This window comes from Mus pahari, chromosome 5 (assembly GCF_900095145.1).
Source record: "Mus pahari chromosome 5, PAHARI_EIJ_v1.1, whole genome shotgun sequence".
In the NCBI taxonomy this organism is placed as follows: Eukaryota; Metazoa; Chordata; class Mammalia; order Rodentia; family Muridae; genus Mus; species Mus pahari.
The window spans coordinates 66,432,127-66,450,320 of record NC_034594.1 but is presented as its reverse complement, the minus strand read 5'-3'; positions in this window follow the sequence as shown (position 1 = coordinate 66,450,320).

Here is an 18,194-nt window from a genome sequence, read left to right as displayed (position 1 = left end):
TCTTTACTCTTTGTCTCTTAACACCCACACTTAAATCTGTGTGAAACTTTTACTTAATAAAACTCCAACCTCAAAACGACTTTCAAAAATAAAACAATGAAAGTCAGCTGTGATTCTAAAAATGTAGTAGCTACGGCACTGAGGTCAGCTGCAGATGTGACTCCAAGGGGCACAACTGAATTCTCAGAAGTCAGAACTGAGGGCCACTGCCCTCACACGCCTTAGCTTTTCTTGCTTTGGAGACACGTTCTATTCATATTTTAAACATGAATCCCATTTGAAATTTAGCCTAAAATGTTACGTATTTTGTTGTCACGGATGAAAGTCTAAGACATACTGTTTGTGATAAGTTGCTGTGGCCACACATTTATTTCTTAAGTCTCTCTCACTCAGTGTATGTGCTGGGGACCAAACCCAAGACCTCAACTAACATGCTAAGAAATCCCTTTGCCACTGAGCTACATCCAGAATCCTTCTTTATATATCCATTCTCAGAGTAAACAGCGAGACAGTAATTCATAATTTACTTTTTAACATTCCCTCATTTTCAGGAAATACCAGGTATGCAAGGAAGGACATGCACATTACAGAGTAAAATAAATATAACCTCCTTTCTAAAAAAGAAAAAAAAAGTCATTGAACGACAAAATCATTGGACAGTCCAGAAATGTCTACTTGGACTGCTGAAAAACACCCTCTAAAGAGCAGCAAGGGCTCTTGAGGAAGTATTTATTTGCTGTCTACTATTTGCCAATCCCTGGACATGGCCCTGGGAGAGGATGATCCCCAGGGAGATAGGCAGATCTGCTTGTGTCACTTGGGTGCTAGTATGGAGAAGAAAAGAACCATAAACTCATGATAGGTGCCTTAAAGAAAACACAAGGAGCTGTGAAGAACAAGGCGACTGCTCTGGGAATTGGGGCTGGAGCAGGTCGGAGAGAACTGAGGTCAGACATGGCAGGGAAAGGAAGGGGTGTGGTGGGCAGAGACCCTGTGGCTGCCAAGAACTGTGCATGGTTACGTAACTGAAAAGAAATCCCCGAGGTGGGAATGGATGAGGTGAAGTTGAAGGAGTTCTAAGGGGACCGTGTCACAGGGACTCCAGACTCAGGTCTAATCTTTGGTACTTCTTTCCCAGTCCAGAGAATATAGCTATACCAAGAATGTAATATTACCGTACTATAGGAAAGAACGTCTTATTTAGTTAGAAACTATTGTGTGACCTGTTTGTCATTCTGGGAGATGTTTGTTCTTCAAACTCTAAAATGTTGAGTCTGTCCATCTTGGTGGCTGTCCTCAAACACACACACACACACACACACACACACACACACACTTGACTAGGACATCATGGAAATACTAGACTCTCAATGTACAATCCAGAAGGTCCATGCAGAATCCAGAAAGGCAAATGCAGGCAAAATGATTGGCTTAAAGAAAACTTCTGGAAATTACTCCAAATAGTCACTACTTCCTTCCTTTATTCATTATGTATGCAATAACTGTATCTGGAGTGCTTGCTGCATGTCAACCAGTGTGTGAGAAGCTGAGAAGACAATATGCATTCTAGCCCCTTGTACCTAAGGAACACCTAGCTGTAGGGACTGGCAATACTCTGTACTGCAGAAGAAGAGGAGGATAAATTAACGGAATCAGGGCTCTAGAACTAGAAACAGAACAAGCTATGGTACACTAGAGGAGGGGAAAAATTATGAAGAGCTGAGGTGGATGAAATACAGATTACAGAAGCAACTCAAAAGACCAGTAAACATAAGAGTTGGTTAACTGGAAAGATAAACCCAGGAGCTCCCCGGTAGACCAACTACAAGGAAAAGGGAGAAGACTGAGTAAGAAACAAGGGATGTTAATGTAGGCTTGGAATTTTCAAAACCTACCTTAGTTATGGTTCTTTAATCCCTTCTAGTCCACCACCCACCAGAGGTGGGAAAAAAGAAAGGCTAATGGGAAATGGGGGTTGTATACCTGTTTAGAAATACTTCTTTGGGGAGATTCTAACCTTTGCTGTCAATAGTCAAGTCCACTAGCAAAACACCAAACACAAATCGGTAGCAGCAGTCCAGTCTACTCAGCAAACACCAAATCCGAATCAGTAGCAGTGGCTCGTTCCAGAAGAAACCACAAGGCTCCACCAGCACAAGTCCACAGAAGTGGCAAGAAGCAGCGTTTCTCTCTATGAAGAAAGGACATCAGTGAAGAAAGCAAGGCGAACCAATGCAAGAGGGTTGTTGTCTGTCAGCAAAGCCTAACAATGACCCGCAAAAAAGCTGCAAGGAGAACCAATGCAAAGGCATCATCCACTATCTGTTGGGTTATACTTATACTCTTTCCAAACATCATATGCCTCTCAAGCATACGCTCTAGCAAAAATATCACATGCCCTTTTACCAGACAACTCCCAGAAAACCACGTGTCAGTTCTCAGTAAAACATCCTCTCATACGACAGCTTCCAGAAAAACATTGCATGGCAGAACAGAGTATCCAATCAAACCAGGAGTTCCCACTTCATGTTACAAATACCATAGAAATCCAGAGGTTCCTGAGAGAGTACTGTAAGTTACACCAGTAAATAAAATGACCTAGATGAACTGATAAGCTGCTGGACTGTTACAGTTTCATTCCAGTGTCATGATAAATGCAGCAACCAAAAGTAATGTAGGGAAGGAAAAGGTTGATTTCTTGTTTGAGTGTCTCTCAGCAGCTCTTACTGCTTATAAATGCTGGGGAGAGGAGGGGTCTAGTGAATCTGGTTAGTTTCAGGGACTTCCTAAAGCTATTGAATTTACTTCATGAGGTTTAACTTCCCTGCTGAATGGAATGTTTCACCTCCCTTTTGGACATCTAAGTTTTAACAAGCTTCCTTCCAAGATGGGATATTTTATTTTAGAAGGAAATGACTACCCAATAATACTATATAGGGAATGCAAACAATTCTACAGGAAAAAACAATCTGATTATAAAATGGGTTAGAGATCTGAAATAAACATTTTCTTCAATAGGACAGACAGACAGTCAACAGAAGTATGTAAACATGCTTAATATCATTAAACATTTGGGGAATATAAACCACAGTGTTAGGTATCAACTCACAGTTATCAGACTGGATATTATCAAAGAACGGGTCAGGAGCGATGGCTCAGCAGTTAGGAACACTTACTGTTCTTGCAGAGGGTCTGAGTTCACTTCCCAGCACCCAGTATGAGTAGCTCATGACTTGTACTTCCAGTTCCAGCGCTATCTGACACTCCTGGACTCCTAAGGCACTCATTCTCATGTGTGAATACCACACCACACACACACATACCACCACCACCACCACCACCACACACACACACACACACACACACACACACACATACATACATAATAAAATACCAAAATTATAAAACGAAGAAGAAAAGCCAGGTCTAGTGGTTTAGCCTTGTAATCCCTGCCATTCAGAGGCAAGATTGCAAACTCATGGTCAGCCTGGGCTACAGAGTGAATCCAAGGACAGCCTGGCACATTAGGAAGACCCTGTCTCAAAATAGCCAAAGTGCAAAAAATTAAAAAGCAATAAGACAAATGAAAAAATAAGCACTGAGGTTGCACCTAAGAGGAAGGAGCACTTAGGATGTCTACTTAGCCTAGCCAAGACTTTGGGTTCAATCTCCATCAACACACACACACACACACACACACACACACACACACACACACACATTGTCAAGGACACATGAAACAAAACACTGGTTCTTTATTGGTGGGGATGAAAATTAGTGTTACTATGGAAAACAGTATTGAGAGTTTTCTGCAAACTGAAAATAGAGCTAGCATGACTCAGTGATCCCACTTCTGGATATTCACCGGAAAGTTTTGATATCAGCATGTCAGAGGATGGCCGCACTCCCGTGTCACTTGCAATGCTGTTCCCAGTGATGGCTATGGAACCTGAGGTCTCACTGGCAGGTGAATGAAGCAAAGGAAAGGCTTATGCACAACTCAAATGCTACCAGGTTCAGCAGGGAAGGAAATTCTGTCGTTCCTGGCAATCGGGATGAAACTGGAGAACGATTATGCTAAGTGAAATAAACCAGGCAGGGAAAGACAAATAGCACCTGTTCCCACTCCTCTGTGGAATTTAAAACAACAGACACAGAGATTAAAATGGTTGTTATGGAGTCGGAGTGGGGGTGGGGAGATGTGGATCAGAGGCTAGAAAGCCTCACCTCAGACCAGAGGGATACTTTGAGTTGCTTTTCTTTCCCAAGCCCTGTTGCACAGTGTGACAGACATTGTTGTGTTGATGGCTAGAGTTGATTGTCACCTTGGAAGGATCCAGAATCACCTCAGAGATAAGCTTCCAGGTACACCTGTGGAGTGTTATCTTAATTAGGTAGACCTCTGGCCATGTGTCTGTGAGATCATCCTGATTAGGTTAATCGATGAGAGAAGACCCACTCTGAAAGTGCACAGCACCATTTCCTGGCCTGGGGTTTTGTACTGGGAAAAGGGAAGAAAAGGGGGGGGGGGAGGGAAGAAAATGGGTTGAACAGGAAGCATTGACTCCTCTCTGAATCTTTTTTTTTGTTTTGTTTTGTTTTTTCGAGACAGGGTTTTTCTCTGTGTAGTCCTGGCTGTCCTGGAACTCACTTTGTAGACCAGGCTGGCCTACGAACTCAGAAATCCACCTGCCTCTGCCTCCCAAGTGCTGGGATTAAAGGCGTGTGCCACCACGCCCGGCTTGACCAGGTTGATTCTTAAGTGCTGGTTTAATGTGACTCGCTGCTCCTCAAACTCCTGCCTCCAAGATGGACTGAATCTCGGAGTGTGAGCCAATAAAACCCCTTTCTCCCTTGTGTTGCTTTTGTGAGGTCTCAGGTGTCACTACAAAAGGAAAAGTAACCAAGAGATGGTAAACAGCACTGTATTATGCATACATATCTAACCCCCTAAGTATAATTATTGTGTTTTATAACACAGTATAATTGCGGAGGTTACTACCTTGGCGGTTCCTGCCAAGGCGTTCCCCTAAGAAACAGGTCTAATATAAAGAAAGTTTATGGGGAAAGGGAGAAGGTACCTGGAGAGGGGTAGAGGCAGAGAAAGTGGAGGTGGGGGGGGGAGAAGGAAAGAAAGAGAAAGAGAGGAGGAGAGGCTGGCTGGCTAGGAACATGTGGGAACAGAAAGAGAAAGATGGTGAGAGAGAGAGCTGGGGTAGCAAGTATTCCCTCTTCATACACCTGGAAGAGATACAAGCTGTTGCTAGGTAGCTGTAGGGTGTAGCCTGGTGGAATTGTCTGTAGACCAACAATAACTTCAAATATTTTCACGAAAGAAAAAGAAGTTGAAGAGGAGGAAGAGGAGGAGAAGGAGGAGGAAGAGGAGGAGCATTTGGGATGGACATGGTAACTGGCTTGATTTAATTGCATATGTATTTATATGTCCCTTCAGCAATCCATCTGTATGTACATATAAATGCATATAATTCATAAATATGTATAACTGTAATTTATCAATGTATATTAAAATGGTAATTATCTGCAACTGGTAGATAACCAATTTGTGTTTTTAAATACCACAGACTGGTATGGATGTAATTTCTTTAGAAAGCTTGCTTAGTACATTACTTGTTTACCCCTGCAGATGAAAAGAAATTGTGTGTGTGTGTGTGTGTGTGTGTGTGTGTGTGTGTGGCTATGTGCAGTTGGATGCAGTGCCTTCAAAGACCAGAAGAGGGCATCGAACTCCTTAGAGCTGGGGTTACATGTGGTTGTGAACTTTCCAATGTAGGTAGCGCTGGTAATTGAACTTGGGTCTTCTGTAAAGGTCCTGAATGCTTATAACTGCTAAGCCATCTCTCCAGCTCCCACTCATTGAGTTACTTCTCTAGGAGAGAACTAAAGTGTGTACACCCCAGAGAGAGCACCAACGACAGGCCAAAGAAATGGTTCAACAAAGTCGAGCTTGGGGAACCAAGGGATTTCCTGGAATTACATCCAGAGGCATGGGTGACTCAAAGGCTGCTCAGCACTGAAAAGCCCCCCAGCATGGACGGCCACGCCCAAAAGCCACATCCCTCGAGCTTCCTGTGGGGCCTGCAGACAGCTCCACTGAAGATATCTCCCTGCAGCTCACCTTCGCAGGGGAGCCTGGGAGCCTCGCCACTCTGCAGGCTTCTGGAGTCGAGAGCACATTTTTCTTTCCTTTCCCAGTGTTAAGAGCCTCCCTCCTCCACCAGGAGAGAATGTTTCAACTCCGAGGAAATAGCTGCACAACACCATCTGTAGGTTTTTCTTCTGTTTTGCTGTTCCACCTACTGGTGGGCAGAGCTCTTCTTTCCATGTGTGCTGTTTAAGATGCTGGAAAGGGCACGCTCACAATCCCTTGCTACCTCCCTCCTCCCCACCGGCCTCTTTCCTGCCTCTCTTGTGTGATAGGAGCTCTTTCTCTACCTTTCAGCCACATCAATCACTTTTTTTTTTTTTTTGCATTGCCCATTCTGGCTGGAGTCCCAATCGCTGGGAATAGATTTGAGATTGGTGTTAAATGGACCCTTTCTTGATGGTGATTCTGGGCCACATGTGTGTTTTGTTAGTGGTGGTTTGGTGTGGAGGTGTGTGTGTGTGTGTGTGTGTGTGTGTGTGTATGCATACACTGGTGTATTTGAGACTGGCCTCCAGCTCTATGCATCCAAGGATGAATTTTTTACCCTCCTACCTCCATTTCCCAAGAGTAAGAATTATAGATGTGTCCTACCACATGGCTCCTCCCATGGTTTTTAACACCTAAAGAGCTAATGGTGTTGTGTGTTCTTAGACTCTGGTTGTATGGATGTTTCACCTTTAATAGAAACCTTTTCTTGGTGTTATTACTTCTATTACTCATTAAGAAAGAACTCTTAGGGTTGTGTTTCTGAGAGACTGACAACACCCAACTCTAGGTGAAGGGACTCTAGCCAGCCAGAGCACGGTAACCATGGGTCTGGCAGGCCTTGCCCTTCTCCCCCATTCCCTCTGCCTCGCTAAAAACAATTGGATTACATTTCTAACGCTAGCCACTGATGTCTTTTCTCTTCATTTGGCCAATTCCTCCTCCTGAGGCTACCAAGATCCAACTATCAAAGTATTGACATCCAGCAATCAAAAGTCCCCTTTGACTCACCTAATACACATATCCACGTAAAATTTAATACTCCTCCTAACACAGGGCTTCCCCCATACCTTTATACACTGCCATTTGTCTATGGGCTGTGTCTGTCCCCTCTCTATCCACATTCCTTTGTCCTGTTCCCCTCTGGGACAAATCCTCCCCCTCCCTCTCCCTTGTTCTCTTTCCCTTCTCTCTCATCCTCTATCTCCTGCCTTTGTCTCTTATTCCCCGCCCTTTGTTTTTCTGGGGCAAATAAATCTCCCTGGTGCTGAGAACTTGGTCTTTGAAGTGTCCTGAGCCAATACTTGGCCTTACACTAGGCAAACTAGAAATTACACTGGGCATTCCAGAACTTGGACTCTCATTGTGCAGGGAGTAGGAATACCTAACATGTCAGAGCGTCTTTTTGACGCCGACAGAAGGCTCCTTCTTAGAATGAGGCAAGAACTGGGGAAGTGTGCAGGTGTTTCCTCCAAGACTGAAGCAATCCATCCCATCCAGTAGGGAAGCTCCCTAAACAAGAATGTAAACAGCTAAAATTAGGCTCAGGAAGTCCCTGAAATTAACCAGATTCTGGCCCCTCCCTGTCAGAGTAGGCAACAAAAGTGGCAAAGAAGACCCAGGACCAGATCGGCTGCCCAGAAGAGGTTTAGACCAACTGAGTCACTCAGAGAGGACACTCTCCATGTGTAGTATGCCCCAGGTTCCCAGCTTTTGTGAGCTGTCACCCGTGCTGGGGTGGGTTTTGGTGATGCAGCTGTCTTTGAGTCATTTCTGTTCCTGTAAGTGACCCCTCAGCCACACTCCCGTAAGTAACCCCAATAAGACTCATTGGTTCATTAAGTTGAATTTTGATGGTATTGGTCTATCTGAGATCCTTTTTCTGGGGTTAGTAGCATCTCCCCAAGAAAGTTTTTTTTTTTTTTTTTTTTACACAACCGAAAACAATAAGGTCAGAGCTAGACACTTGAGTCTGAAATATTTATGTAACAACTAGCCAAAGCCAATGTATTCCCTATAGAGTCTGGTACTTTTCAAGATGGGGTCTCATGTAGCTCCAGCTGGGCTGGAACTCAGAGAGATTCACCTACCTCTGTGGTCATTAACAATCAGTTCAGAGTCTCATTCTTAAGAGTGGCCTGGCTTGGATCAGTCAAGACAGGAGAAAACTATCATTTGTCCTCGGGGAATCTTGCCTTTCACTCTGTCCTATGTGTCTTTCCCCACTACCTTGAATATGCTCCTTGAATACAGTCCCTGCCTTGGTGCCTCTGGATCCAGGGTAATTACCTCACCCCCAACCCTCCATCCTACCCTGGGCTCACAGGGTTGCTCTCCTACATTTCTACTCTAAAACCCGTTTCCTCTTTCCTTCACGGAAGCTATTTAAGAGTCTTCCCAGCTGCTACAGGCTGTCAGCTCTGTCTTACTGCATCTCATGCTTCATGTGTACACTCTATTGACTGTTTAAGCCTCTGGGAGGGAATTTCTAGTTTGGATTAACAGAGATGGGAAGACCCATTTGAACTGTAGGTAGTTCCATCCCATGGGTTAGGGGAGGTTTGAATAAGAAGAGAAAAATAATGCTGAAAGAAGCAATCTCATAGCAACACACACACACACACACACACACACACGCTGGTGGCTCTAGATCAGATTATCTGGAGCAGATGTGGCATGGATGTGGCCTCTCCAAACCCGATCTTTCCCTTACAGAAGGTGATTTATCACAAAGCAGATTTCTTGCCAACTTTGATGGTGAGTTTCCTTTGAGGATGGCCCTTTAAATCTGTCCTGTAGCCTTTATTGGCATTAAAAGAACTAAGTCCAGACAAGGAAGGAAAATAAGGGGGAGGGATGTTGAGGCTACTGCTCAGAGAGCAAATAGAACAGACAGAGAGAACAGACATCCTCCAAGACAAAGGGGAGCAAGGATGAATTAATAAAGTCAGATGTGGATAAGTCAGACTGATAAGTCAGACCACCAGGGTGACAGCAAACATCAGGTGTGGGTACCTGAAGGGGAAGTGAGGGAGCCAGGTTGAGCCTTAGAGACACCTGGACTGATACCTGGACTGTCCGAACCTTCTCAATGGGGGAGCTTCCTGCTCACCCTTATCATCTGGATGCTAATGAGCTCTTGTTTATTACATATCAGGCCAGATGCAGCCTGCCATCACCCAGTCCTGCTTACAGATATCTGTTAGCTCTACCTCCCCCTCCCAGTTCATTCCAGTGACCAACTGGCCCAAGATGGAGAAATGTGGAGATCCCAGAGGTGATGAGACAGTCCCAGGAAAACCAGTACACTAACTGTATACTAACTAGAGCTCTGTGTCTGAGACAAGGGACCATCTCATCATTTTGGTTCCGATACCCGGCACACACTAGAATTTCACCTCATTCAGTGACTTTTGTCTCAGAGCCCAAGGAGAGCAAATTGTGGCTTAGGGGGTCATCTACCTCTGTATCTGCACTTTCTCCATGGCACTGTGAGACCGAAACAGGAGAAATAACACCTTGCTGGTTACAAGTTCTGTTTGCAGTTAAGAATAAGTTCCTGTTTGTCCTAAACTTGTTTGCCCCAATCTACACTGGACGTGCTTGATCCCGTGGGGGCGGGGTGTGTGTGTGTGTGTGTGTGTGTGTGTGTGTGTATGTGTGTCTGTGCATGGACAGGAAATATATCAGGGTGTACACTTGCCCCTGATTGGATGTAGGCAGGAGGTTTGTAGGCAGGAAATGACATCAGAACGTATGTTTGCCCCTGACTGGAGCTGATGAGAACTGTGGTGAATACAGGTTTTGTCCTTTTAAGCCCCTGCAAAACTTGACTTGTGGCCATTTTCTGAGAACCCAAAGACAGACCTGGTCAGAGTCCATCCCAGTCAATATTTAATAAAGCTTCTTCAAATTTGGCTTTGAGTTGTGACAGTGGTCTTTTTCTCCACCAGTGGGATTAGCAGTGTCTGGCACACAGTCACAGTGGAGTGCAAATGAATGAGAGCCAAGCCTTTGCTTGTGGCTCAGAATTTGTAAAGTGACTCTCCAGTATTGAGACTCACTTTATTTTTAATTTTGGGTAACCCCGGCTGTCCTGGACCTATCTTTATAGACCAGGTTGGCCTGGAACTCACAGAAATCCACCGTCCCCTGCCTCCCAAGTGTAGGGACTAAAAGTGTGTACCACTACCTCCTGTGTATTTCAATTCACTTATCCTTTCTATAGCAGTCAACTGGGATGCCAGCTTATTGGGGTACAACTCCCCACTGTCACCCTCAGCGGCCCTTAGACTTTTAGGGACCTCAGCTTAGGCCAACCCCTGATTTGTGGCTTGGATGCAGAGAGGGACTTTAGTACTAGCCAGAGTGAGGTAGATTTGGGGCTTGAGGGAGATGTTTGAATATATTTTAAGCACGAGGTTAGGGAGGAGACTCTCGGAGGGGAGAGTGTGGCTATGGGCTCCTGAAGAGACAAGGAAGTGGGTCATAACCAGTGTGGGAGCCGGCTCCCAGCTTGCTGCTGCTTTGTTTTGACGTCGTTGTCATCGGGTTTGTTTAATGTTTTGGTGGGGTTTGCAGGGACCTGTCACCCAAATGTTGCTAAGAGAGCTAATGAAACCACCTGACAGAACCGACAGAGCACCTGACAGGATTAGCAGGCCCCCCCCCCACACACACACAACAAAGTAGGCTGTTTTCACTGTAACAGTTGTGTTTGAGATTTCTAGATGTCTTAGGAAAGAGGCAACATCCAAGGTCATACATCTCCAGGCTGTAAGCCTGGGTCACTGATTCTTTGTCAATGTTCTCCATGAAAGGAACAGTCACTGTACGGCTGTAGCCTTCACAGCAAGTGCTAAGTGTTGGAATTGCCTCTCAGCTGGCAAGGGGCTGCCATTAGACCAGTGGTTCTCAACCTGTGGGTCTCCATCCCTCTGGGTGTCACATGACCCCTTCACAGGGATTGTCCAAGACCATGGGAAAACAGATATTCACATTCTGATTGATAATAGTAGCAAAATTACAGTTATGAAGTAGTAACAAAATGTATTTACGGTTGGAAGTCACCACAATTGAGAAATCATATTAAAGGGTCGCAGCTTTAGGAAGATTGAGGACCACTGAATTAGGCTCTAGAGTAAGGGGTTACTTTCTCTTCGTATGTCCCATAATTTCTATCACTCTATCCTGACTCAAGCATGCCTTCACCTCCTCACACCTCCCTCGTTGCCTGTTGACTGTCTGCATCCATATGTTTTGCCTGCAGTGCATTTTAGTTTCCTAAGGGTTTAGAATTCTCTCACCTTACTTGAACAAATTTGGATTCCTGAATGCATTAAGTAAGTTCTCTAAAGGGACAGAGCCGAGGGAATGGATATATATTAAAAGGGGCTGTATTAGGTTGGCCTACAGGCTGTGGTCTGCATAGGGTACCAACAGCAGCTTTCTCACACTGGAGAGGCTGAGAACCCAGTAGTTCAGTCCACGAGGCTGGATGTCTCAGTCTGGCCGTGAAGGTTGGAAGGATCCTTGGAGAGCTGCTGATCTTCAGGCTGCACTGGAATCCTGAAGTTGAGCCTAGTATCAGTGAAGGGATGCTGCAGCAGCAGGTTAGAAGAACTCACCTGTGAGGGTGAAGGCAGGCGGGCAGGCAAAGGGCAGCCTTTCCTTCTTCCCTGTGCTTATGTGGATGGTCACCAGAAGGTGCCACACACATTCAGAGTGGGCCTTCCAGCTTCAGATAATCTGATCAAGAAAAATCCCTCACAGGTATGCCCAGCATCATTGATTTTAGTTGATTTCAGATGCAGTCAAGTTGACAACCCTGATTAGCCGTCACACTGAAACAACAAATTAAAATTGACTCAACATTTAACAGCTCATTACTGTCTGTTAATAAATGTTTATTCAACATTTATAATTAGAGAGGTTTTGTTTGTTTGTTTTGAAGTTTGGAGGATGACCCCAGTTCTCACACAGTCCAGGCAGGCACCCCACAGCTGAGCCCCAACCCCCACCCTCCTGTTCACTCTTGCACTGGACCTCGCTCATGGTGACGCTATATTCAGAAACACTCAACTTTCCCTAAATATTTATTAATGGAGTATTTTTATAGCCAGATCTGTCTTTAAACCTTTACTTCACAGACATCCTCTTGCGAAGGTTTGTTTATAAAACTACACAGGAGAAAACAAGAGCTACTCTGACCCCACAGGACTGGAGTGATTTTAACAGCAACCGTGAAAGGTTATTTGGTTTTTTTGGCTTTGCTGCAAATTGATGGATTTAGTTCTGTTGTGTCTTACGTGGTTCTGATTTTAACAACACTTATCTGAGGATAGATGCACACAGATTATCTGCAAGAGGGGCTCCAGCTAGACCAGCCCACAACAGAAGCTTGAGCCTGGAGGATACAGAGTAAGGTTTTTTATTTTTTATTTTTGGTTCACAGCAGGTGAGAGATGGTGGCTGCACCCCGCATGCACACATCTGACACGGGGATACACACTCACACAGGCACAGATACATGCTTCATCAGGCAACCCCGTGGGTGCCTTTCTGGTAGTTGAGGGATTCGTCTATTACTGACTGTCTACTCTGTTTCCTACTGTGTTTGAAGAACATTCAGCCTGTGCACTGCAAGTGTACCTGCACCCTTCTCCTTCCACAGGGCCTTCTTCAATTTACACATGCAGTGTTCTGATGTCGGATACCTAACTTAGACCAGTTATCGACAGTCTTAAATACCGTGATTCAACAGAAATGGGTGTTTTTCCAGACTTCCTTTGGCAAGAGAAAGTAGATTTGCCCGAGTGAGCTACTCACAAATCTCTTTTGGAGAGTTAGGACTTAAATTTTTGGCATACTGTTGGAGAACAAAATAAATGTCATTTATTATGATTATTATTATTTATTTAGGTAAGCCTGTTACTTAGAAGCTGTGAGGTTATTTTCTTAGATGTTATAGGTCGATTATTCTCAGTTGGGTGATTTCTACATAGTGCAGAAAGCAATTTGAGGGTGGAGTGATACCCCGCAGGCAAGGTTTGCTCCTGGGCCTTGGTGAACCTCCAGGGACTGGCACACCTGTGGATGGCCTCTGGTCACGAGTGACTCCAGGGGACCAAACTCATCCGTACCTGCCTTACGTCACTTGTTTTTCAGGGAAGCTTTCTGCTCTTTTCTTCTCTGTAAGGCTAGAGAGGCAGTTCTAAGCAAAACCTGGATGGATGGTGAGCTTGGCAGAGCTAAAGAAAAGTCGTGTCTTACATGATGTGTGTATATATAATATTCTCGTTGAAGTTCATCAAACTGAATGATTTGTGCTAATGAACCAAAGCCTGATGGCCTTCACATCTCACCATAGAGTGTCTCTGTGTCCCCAACCACCTACCCTGCCCAGTACTAGCTGCTTGATGTAATTACAGTGAACACACATGCCTTGTATGTAGCTAGCAAGGCTCAGCTCATCATTGGACATGTTCCCAAATGCCTAGGAAGAAAACCTGGCACTTGATATTTATTGTTGAAAGCTATGACTTAGATAATCCACATGCCCTTTGCTAAGTGCTGGTTAAAGAAGGAGAAGCACAGAACCAACACAGTCCCTGAGCACACAAAAGCCATAATTCATTAGGCTACTAATGATGAAGGATACTCCCCTACCGAATAGGACTGACCCCTGATGAATTGGCCCTCATTACTCATCCAGCTGGAGGATATGTTCAGAAGATGTCTGTGGGAGTTTGTCTAAAACCCAGGGTTCTTTGAATAGCAGTTTGCACCTTTAAAGCTCACCCAGCAATTATTCTTAAGCAGCCATCTGGTATCCACCTACCCAGTTGTCACCTTTAACAGTTATGGAGAAGTTTCATTATTCACGTTTTTGGCACACGTACTCTCAATTCTAGGGACAGGTCTTTCACTATTAGAATTTTTCCCCTTGGGCCAAAAATGGAATACACAGAGTAGAGTTTGATTTGCTGCTTTTCTTTCCAGAAGAGCCACAAAATGGATTTAGGGTCACATGTTCATAGAACATTCAGGGTCATTCTGAGGTCAATGTCACGTGACACGGACTGCCTTTTCCTACCTCCTAGATCAGCTCATGTTTCTTCACTGAAGGTGCACGGGGTCCTTGAGGGCCTTGGCACAGTGGAGGCTCTTGCTATCTGCATCTTCTGAAGAGAGGACCTTTTAGGTTCAAAGGGAGCCCTCATCCCTCTTCCACATCATCTGAGCCCTGAGCTCACCAAAGACCACGTCTTCTTGCCCATTCTGTTTGAGATTAGCCTGAGGCAAGCTCTCTGTAGGTAGTGAGAGAAGAGAGGCATGGTGAAAACTCCTAAGTTGCTCATGTGTTGCAGAACAGAAGCTGGGATTAAAAGGAAGATTCAGGGTGTATGAGTCACTTTTCTGTTGCTGTGATGAAACACCAGGACCAAGGCAACTCACAGAAGAAAGCATTGATTTGGGCTTATGGTTCCAGAAGAATAAGAGTCCCCCATCATGATGGAAAAGCATGACAGCAGGAACAGGAAGCAGAGAGCTCACACTCTCAACCACAAGCACAAAGCAGAGAGAGGGAAATGGACGTGGGCGAGCTTATAAAGTCTCAGAGCTTGCCTTGAGTGACACACTTCCTCCAGTTCTGCGGCACCACCTAAACCTTCCCAGACAGTGCCAGCGATCTGGTACGGGGTATTCAAATACCCAGGCCTATGGGAGACATTTCTCATCCAAACTACCACAAAGGGTTAACAAGGCAAGCTCTGGAACAGTGAGGAGTGTGACTACAGGAGCTCATAGTTGGACACGAGACAACCAAGTTAGATGGGGAAGTGGATGGAGCAGGGCTCTGGGACAGTGAAGGGGTACCTGCTGCTTCCCTGAAGCCCTTGAGAAACGTGTAAATCACTATTGTGTTTCATATATTCTTGTTTCCTATGAAACTAACTGGAATGGACCAAATCATAAGGAACTTCAACTGAGGGGGAACCCCAGATCGCCTTTCAGACAAAAGAGCTAAGTGAGGTAACCAAGAAAGACTGCAGCTAGAGCTTGGTGGCCGGGATAGAGGTAGCCCTCTGCCATGGTGAAACTATAAGCTGATGGTGAGAGAAAAAAAGAGGGTGCAGCCTCCTTAGCAGATGGCAGGACACCTGCAAGCTGGATGATGGTAGGTAGTGTCAGTTGGCATGAACAGTCGGAGATAGTCAAGGTCAGTCCCCGACAAAACACAGGCCAGAGGTGGACAGAATCACACTTCAGTCACCCCTAGCTGAATGGGGAGTACGTGAACAACTTTTGAACATCTCCTTGGTTGGGCCAGGGGGCGGGAGGAAGTAGGCACAGAATATGTGGTCCCTCTATTAGCTGGTGAACTATCACAGTACACTCTCCTGTGGTAGCTCCAGAGAACTAGGCACTCCCATAACAATGACCTCATCCTTAGCCCAGGTCCTGCCATAGACTTATAAAATCCCTGGAAGGAAGAAGGGTGGTGGGCTGGTGAGATGGCTCAGTGGGTAAGAGCACCCGACTGCTCTTCCGAAGGTCCGGAGTTCAAATCCCAGCAACCACATGGTGGCTCACAACCATCCGTAACAAGATCTGACGCCCTTTTCTGGAGTGTCTGAAGACAGCTACAGTGTACTTACATATAATAAATAAATAAATCTTAAAAAAAAAAAAAAAAAAGGGTGGTGGCTTGGTCCTCCTCTGTCCCCCCCTCCCACTCCAGGGTTTCTCCTACTTTTCTCTAAGTTTTCATTGTCCCTCATTTTCTCAGTCTTCCTTAGTTCTCCTCAATAAAGTTTCTCCTTTGCTCACTCCCATATGAGTCCATGTTCTTAGTCTTCATTGGCATGAGACGACAAACTCCGAGCCACTGTTCTGGGTGACCTGTGGTGGCTATACTGGTTAGATATTTTTTAATTTATTGGTTGATTGATTGTCAACTTGACATAAGCAAGAGTCATTTGGGAAGAGAGAGTGTCAACTGAGAAAAAACCTCTATCAGATTGCCATGTAGGCAAGACTGTGGGACATCTCTTTGATTAATGGATGATGTAGGAAGGTCCAGCCCACTATGGGTGGTGCTATTTCTAGGCAGCTAGTCCTATATCTTACAAGAAAACAGGCTAAGTGAGCCATGGGGAGTAAGGCAGTAGGTAGTACTTCTTTATGACCTCTGCTTCAGTTTCTGCCTCCAAATTCTTTATGCTGGGCTGTAAGCTGTAAGATGAAGTAAACCTGTTCTTCATGTTGCTTTCAGCATGGTCTTTATTATAGCAGTAGGTAACAAGTTAGGACACTGACGTGTCTGACACCCTAGGTCCTTAGGTCATGCATTACTGGGCTGTGAAAGAGCCCATAGCACCCAAAACTACTTTATCGACTTCACCATCAGCCTGGATGCCGAGCTGCCATCTCCTGAGGACCAGCAGGATGCAAGGGGCCAAGGGTAAAGGGTAATGATGGCAGCCCGATCCATCCACCCTATCTGTATGCCCACCAGCAGTGCTTCTCCAGCTCTCTCAGTGGGTCTGTGCACTGCATCTCAAACGTCTTTTCTACTTAAAGCAACAAGAGTCAGCTTTGGTTGCCAGCGGCCAAGAATCTGGCTGATTAAGCACAGCGTAGGGCAGGAGTGGGCATTCTGCTTTGATGCTGGGTTTTGGGGCAGTGTTCTTCCCATTTTGAGATTTCCCATCACCTGGCTCTTTGCCTATGTGACCTCAGCTATCAGCTGCCCTTTCTGGAAAATGACATCACAGAGTGGTCCTGGCTTCCTAGAAAGTCCCATTAACTAAGTCAGTTGGTTAAAATATTATATATTGTATTTGTTTATTTGTTTGGAATGTCTTAAGATGACTACAGAATGAGTGGATTACACAACAGAAATTTGCTTTGTCACAATGTTTGAGGCTGAGGTCAGGATGTTGGTGGGCCTGCTTTCTTCTTGGGCACTTCTGTGTGGCTTTCAGGTGGTTTACCACACTGCTATCTTTACTGTTCCCCAGGGTCCTTCCTCTAACCTCTTCTGTAAGGTCATCGATTCTATTGGTTTAGAGTCAGAGGTCTTCACTTAACTCATTTTAAAGACCCAGTCTGCAAATGCAGTCACCTTATTCTAAAGAACTCAAAATTAAGAATTTTCAGGGAGGGCTGGAGAGATGGCTCAGTGGTTAAGAGCACCGACTGCTCTTCTGAAGGTCACGAGTTCAAATCCCAGCAACCACATGATGGCTCACAACCATCTGTAATGAGCTCTGATGCCCTCTTCTGTAGTGTCTGAAGACAGCCACAGCATACTTACATTTAATAAATAAATCTTTCAAAGAAAAAAAAGAATTTTCAGGGAAAGAACATTTCATGATGTCATGAGAAATGGAGAACTGAAGCCTCAGTCGGTTTTAAATGTCACTACTCAAAATGTCATGGAAGACCTCTTCCGTGTCTGTTATCATGGCTGCAGGGCTGTGCCTGGATGGTGGAAATGTGTTGATGCAGTTGTCACCTTAATGACACTTCAAAAGAGCGTTCCTGGGGGAGGCTCACCCAAAGTGAAGTTTGGACACAAGCTCTCTGCCCGCCTTTGCGTCTGTTCTTAAGCTTGGTTTTCCAAAGACTTGCTGTTAAGAATGAGGTAAGGTGGCATAGTCTTCTCTCAGGGGCTGTCTCTGAAGCTGTGAAATTTTCATTGTCAAACGTGTTACTGAAATGATAGCTATGTGTGATGGTTTAAATGTGAAGTATTTCTCCATAGGCTTCAGTATTTGAAGATTCAGGTCCCTGTTGGTAACACTGTTTTGGGGAAGCTTAGGAAGTGTGGCCTTTTTGGAAGACATATGTCCCTGGAATCAGGTGGTGAGAGTTTAAATCCTGGACCAACTTCTATTCTGCTCTCTCTGTTTTGTGCTTGTGTTTGATGATGGGAAATTTCCCCCCAAAAAACATGGTTTGTTTTTTTAAAAAAATTTGTTTATTTTATGTATATGTATGTATATGTATATGTATATGTATATGTATATGTATA